Source organism: Numenius arquata, chromosome W (assembly GCF_964106895.1).
Source record: "Numenius arquata chromosome W, bNumArq3.hap1.1, whole genome shotgun sequence".
Classification (NCBI taxonomy): Eukaryota; Metazoa; Chordata; class Aves; order Charadriiformes; family Scolopacidae; genus Numenius; species Numenius arquata.
In genome coordinates, this window is record NC_133615.1 from 27,988,208 (window position 1) to 27,994,207 (window position 6,000).

The 6,000-nt window shown below is 49.7% G+C and overlaps 1 pseudogene; it reads left to right on the plus strand.

Moving 5' to 3' along the window:
- The window catches only part of LOC141476814 (nucleolar protein 6-like), a 68,576-nt pseudogene extending 62,807 nt beyond the window's left edge, over positions 1 to 5,769 (plus strand).
- Positions 5,770 to 6,000: the final 231 nt, after the last annotated feature.

The following is a 6,000-nucleotide window of genomic DNA, read 5'->3' on the forward strand; positions in this document are numbered from 1 at the left end:
TCTCTCAGCCTTTTCTCCTAAGAGAGGTGCTCCATTCCCTTGATCATCTTTGTAGCCCTCTGCTGGACTCTCTCCAGTCATTCCCTGTCCTTCTTGAACTGGGGAGCCCAGAGCTGGTTCCAGTGCTCCAGATGTGGCCTCATATGGATGACCTCCTTAGACCTGCTGGCCACACTCTTTTTAATATGCCCCAGGACACCATTGGCCTTCTTAGCCCACAAGGGCACATTGCTGGCTCATGGTCAACTTGTCTACTAGGACTCCCAGATCTGCAGAGCTTCTCTCCAGCAGGTCGGCCCCCAACCTGTACTGGTGCATGGGACCTGCATCCCCAACCTGTACTGGTGCAATCATCCTGTTGTCCACCAGGACTCCCAGGTCTCTCTCTACAGAGCTGCTTTCCAGTAGGTCAACCCCTAACCTGTACTGGTGCATGGGGTTATTCTTCCCTAGGTGCAGGACCCTACACTTGCCCTTGCTGAATTTCATCAGGTTCCTCTCCGCCCAACTCTCTAGCCTGTCCAGGTCTCACTGAATGGCAGCACAGCCTTCTGGTGTGTCGGCCTCTCCTCCCAGTTTTGTATCATCAGCAAACTTGCTGAGGGTACACTCTGTCCCCTCATCCAGGTCATTGATGAATATGTTGAACAAGACTGGACCCAGTACTGACCCCTGGGGAACACCGCTAGTTACAGGCCTCCAACTAGACTCTGTGCTGCTGATCGCAACCCTCTGAGCTCTGCCATTCAGCCAGTTCTCAATCCACCTCGCTGTCCACTCATCTAACCCACACTTCCTAAGCTTTCCTATGAGGATGTTATGGGAGACAGTGTCAAAAGCCTTGCTGAAGTCGAGGTAGACAATATGCACTGCTCTCCCCTCATCCACCCAGCCAGTCATCCAATCGTAGAAGGCTATCAGATTGGCCAAGCATGATTTCCCCTTGGTGAATCCATGCTGATCACTCCCAATGACCTTTTTTATTTCTACATGCTTAGAGATGCTATCCAGGGTGAGCTGTTCCATCACCTTTCCGGGGATGGAGGGGAGGCTGACCGGCCTGTAGTTTCCCGGGACCTCCACCTTGCCCTTTTTGAAGACTGGCATGACACTGGCTCTCCTCCAGTCCTCAGGCACCCCTCCTGTTCTCCACGACCTTTCAAAGATGATGGAGAGTGGCTTTGCAATAACATCTGCCAGTTCCCTCAGCGCTCGCTGGTGCATCCCATCAGGGCCTGTGGATTTGTGGGTGTCAAGTTTGCTTAAACGATCTCTAACCCAATCCTCTGCAATCGAGGGAGAGTTATCCTTACTCCAGGCTCTCTCTCCTACCTCCAGGTTCTGAGGTTCCTGAGGGTCAACCTTAGCAGTAAAGACTGAAGCAAAGAAGGCATTCACTAACTCCACTGTCTCTGCATCCTCCATCACCAGGGCACCCACCCCATTCAGCAGCGGGCCCACATGGGCTAGTCTTCCTAGTCATTCCCTAGTCTTCCTTTTACTGCTGATGTACTTGAAGAAGCCCTTCTTACTGTCCTTGCCAGGTTTAATTCCAAGTGGGCCCTAGCCTTCCTCACTGCATTTCTGCATACTCTGACAGTGCTCCTATACTTCTCCCAAGTGGCCAGTCCCTTTTTTCACATTATATAACCTTCCTTCTTCCATCTGAGTTTTTCCGGAAGCTCCTTGCTCATCCATGCAGGTTTCCTGCCATCTTTGCCTGATACCTTGCTCCTAGGGATGCACTGATCTTGAGCTTGGAGGAAGTGGTGCTTAAATATTAACCAGCTCTCTTGGACTCCTCTTCCTTCTAGAGCCTTAGCCCATGGGATTCCTCCAAGTAGGTCTTTGAAGAGGCCAAAGTCAGCTCTCCTGAAGTCCAGGGTTGTAATTCTACTTTTTGCCCTGCTTCTTCCACGCAGGATCCTGAACACCACCATCTCATGGTCACTGCAGCCAAGGCTACCCCCGACCTTCACATCCCCAACCAGACTTTCTTTGTTTGTCAGCAAAAGGTCCAGCAGAGCACCTCTCCTTGTTGGTTCCTCCACCACCTGTGTCAAGAATTTATCATCAATGCTCTGCAGAAACCTCCGGGACTGTGTGTGCTGGGCTGTGTTGTCTTTCCAGCAAATGTTAGGGTAGTTGAAGTCCCCCATGAGAACCAGGGCCTGTGATTGTGAGGTGATTTCCAACTGTCTGTAGAAGGCCTCATCGACTTCCTCTTCCTGATCTGGTGGTCTGTAGTAAACACCCACAACAGTGTTTCCCATATTAGCCTGCCCCTTAATTCTTACCCATAAGCTCTCAACACGTTCTTTGTCCACCCCTAGGCAGAGCTTGCTACATTCCAGTTGCTCTCTCACATAAAGAGCAACTTCACCACCATGCTCTGCTGGCCTGTTTTTCCTAAAAAGTACGTAGCCATCCATGACAGCATTCCAGTCATGTGAGCTATCCCACCATGTCTCTGTAATTGCAATGAGATCATGGCCCTGCGACTGCACACAGATATCTACTTCTTCCTGTTTATTCCCCATGCTGCGTGCATTGCTGTACAGGCATTTCAGAGAGGCAGTTGAGCATGCAGGTTTCCCTGGAGGGGAGAAAGAGGATCCATCACAGCCATACACACCCTTGAGGTGGTTGGCCTTCTGGAACTCATCTTGGGAGTCAGCCAAGGAACATTTGTCATTGCTGTGGTTGTCCTGGCTTATTCCCCAATTGGATAAGATGGCATGAGCATTGCCACATTGGACCCCACCCTCCAAGTCCTTCAGTTTAAAGCCTGCTTCACCAAGTGGGCCAGCCTGCTGCCAAAGATTCCCTTGCCCCTTCTAGACAGGTGGATCCCATCCCTCTCTAACAGGCCATATTCATCAAGGAATGTCCCATTGTCATAAAAGCTAAAGCCCTCACAATGGCACCAGCCACGTAGCCAGGAGTTGATATGCATTATCTGCCCATTTCTGGCTGCTCCCTTTCCTCTGACTGGTAAAATGGAGGAGAAGATAACTTGGGAACCAATTTTTTTCACTTGCACCCCCAGGGTCTTCCTTAATTCTGCCCTGGTACCAGCTTGCAGTGTCATTCATGCCCACATGAAAGACTAACAATGGGTGATCATCCATGTTCTTGACAAGTTGTCAAGAACACAGACTCATCCTGGTAAACATGTGACACTGCCTCATGTTAATCTCCACCAAGATGAACAAGCGTCAGGGAGCAGCTTCTTGGCTGTCTTGATCAACTGCACTTGGATGCATATCTCTAGGTAGCAGCATGTTGGAGTGCTGAGCTGTAGGGCCAGGCTTTAGGGTTTGAAAATTTGCTTGCACACAGCATTGTTTGTTTCTGCTGTGATGCTCATCCTCTGCCTTCTTGCAGTGCTGGGAATACAGTTTGTGTGGGCTTGGGGGAAACCAGACTGGACTTTAATCATCTCTTTATACAAAATCTCTCTTTGAGCTCCCCGGCCCAGCACCACCAAGGGAGCTACTCATTGACACAGCTGCTGAAACACAGAGGCCAGGAGAGCAGATTCCTGCAGTGCCTCCATTGAGCATTTCATCTGTTTGCACCTTGCAGGACTTTGTGTTATTTAAAAATTCTACTGTTATGTTTCCTTTTGGGTTGCTATGTGCTGATAGCACACATGGGGTTTGTCCTGGGGAAAGAAGGAGCTTTGATACCTTGGTTGCACAGATTGCAGAGCTTGAGATGCTGGCCTCCAGTGAAAGGTCCTTGACTGGGGTTTATCTTTAGTGCCATGTAGTGAAACGTATTGTGGCAGGATTGCCTGCTGGGCAGGGCCTGCCTCTTGCCATCTGATGCATTGTGAAGTTTTGGACATGGCTGTTGGACACTGGGATATGACAGCTTGGTAGTGCCAGATCCAGAAGATGAGGGACCATGGTGAGGAACACCTAAGGGGTCCAATGTCCTAAAGCTAATGCTGATTTATGGGTGCTCTTGGGGTTCTGTGGGAGGTGGTGGATCATGTTTCTGCTCTCTAGGACAGGAAGAGGTAGTCAGCGATGAGGTCTGCATGCAGAATTTGGAGGCAGTGCACTGCATTCATCAAGGCTGGGGGAAAAGAGGCAGCAAGAGGCACCTAGGACTTGTCCATGGGCTGCCAGTTGCTTTCCTTGTTTGGAATCCACTGGAAGAGTTGCAGCTTTGGTCCTGGCTAGTGTGGAGCTACTGTGTGTCACTGTGTAAGGAGACTGAATGGAGACCAGATGGACTCTGGCTCTGGGATGTCTGGCACAACCTCTGTTTCTTTTCTCCCCAGGGCACCTTCAGCAATTTTGCCTTGTTCTTCTATGACAAGCATGGTGGGGAAGTGATTGCAGTTTTGTGGAAACCTTTGAGCTTTCAGCCTCAGCGTTTTAAGGCAAGTTCTTCACTCTACTTTAAGCTTCATGCCCTGAAAGCTTGGAGGACTTTTTTTCTGCATTGTAATTGTTTTGTCTAACTCTCATCAGCCCCAAAGCCCTTTGAGAAATGGAGCTCATACTTCTGTCCCTTCTTAGAAAGGGTGAAACCAAGACAGGGCTATGGCTACAGCTGTAACCAGTCATCAGCAGAGTTGAAAAGGGAACATGTGTCCCTGGACAAGCCCCAGCACCATGATCATGGGTCAGAACAGAGCTCTCTGTCCCAGATGCTCTTCTCTGGTCCCCTCTTGGGAGGTAGGTGATGCCTCGTTTGCCAAAGCCATTTGGTGTGTGCAGCAGGCTGTCCTATTCTTGTGGCTTTGGGCGTCTTATCCAGAAATACTTGACCCACAAGAAGCTGGGGTGGCAAGCCTAGGTTCATAGTGCCCAAGTCCTATAGATGTATGGAGATATTTTCCAGCTACACTGTGTGGGTTGGCAAACTCTAGAGGGTGGTTAAGCTAGGTGTGAGGCACGCTGGAGTGATTCCTGCTGCTTTCTCTGAAGCAAAGACACAAAGAAACCGGTGACTCATGGCTCAGAGTTGGCAGCCCAGACTCTTCTGCTGTCAGTCTCTGGGTGATTTATCTCACCTCTCTTCACGGTCAGAGGGCATTGGCCGTTCAGCCAGTGAAACCCAGTTATTCACAGTGGTGAAACGAGAGGAGGAGATGCTTTCATCTGAGCTGAATGGGGCTTGATTAAACATGAGGGTTGTTTTTTTTTCCTCTGGTGGAGCCAAGGATCTCTTCCCACTCAAGGTCTTGACACTCAACAAAGAGCAGAGCGGAGCCCAGGCAGCTCTTACTCAGGGTTACAGTGTGGTCCCTTTTGCATACCCCATCTGCTCTGCTTACACAGGCTCCACCATGCCCCTGCACACTTTTTTCCCATCTCCACCATGCCCCTCACCATTACTTCTCTCCCTCTCTTGCAGTCTTTGGACTGTGGCTCCAGGGTAAACCATAAAAGGGGCTGGAAGGACCATTCTTTTAGTTTATTAGCTCTAATAATGAGCAATGATAGTGTTGAGAAGTGAAGCTTAGAAAATTGGGTGTAGTGGTATGTCAGGGGTTGGATGTGATGAGGCAGGAAAGCAATTTACTTCTTTTATTTGAGGCTTGCAGAGGTTGCGAAGCAGCTCTGAGCAGCTGCTCCCCTTTGTGCGATGTTTGTGTGTGTCCTGCAGGTCTCCAGCATGAAAGGGAGGATGGTGACAACTCTGAACAACAAGCTGGTCTGCGTTCCCAACATGGAGGCAATTCTGGAGGACTTTGAGGTTTTGCGAGAAGGCCTGGTCAAAAGCGTGGAAGCTCGTACAGAGAAATAGACTGAGGCCACCGAGAGGTGTCAGAGGGGCTGTTGTGGTTTAACCCGGCAGGTAGCTAAGCCCCACACAGCTGTTTGCTCACTCCCCACCCCCCACCCCTGCAGTGGGATGGGGGAGAGAATCGGAAAAAAGGTAAAACTTGTGGGTTGAGATAAAGACAGTATAATAGGACAGAAAAGGAAGGGAAAATAATAATAATGATAAAAGAATATACAAAACAAGTGATGCCCA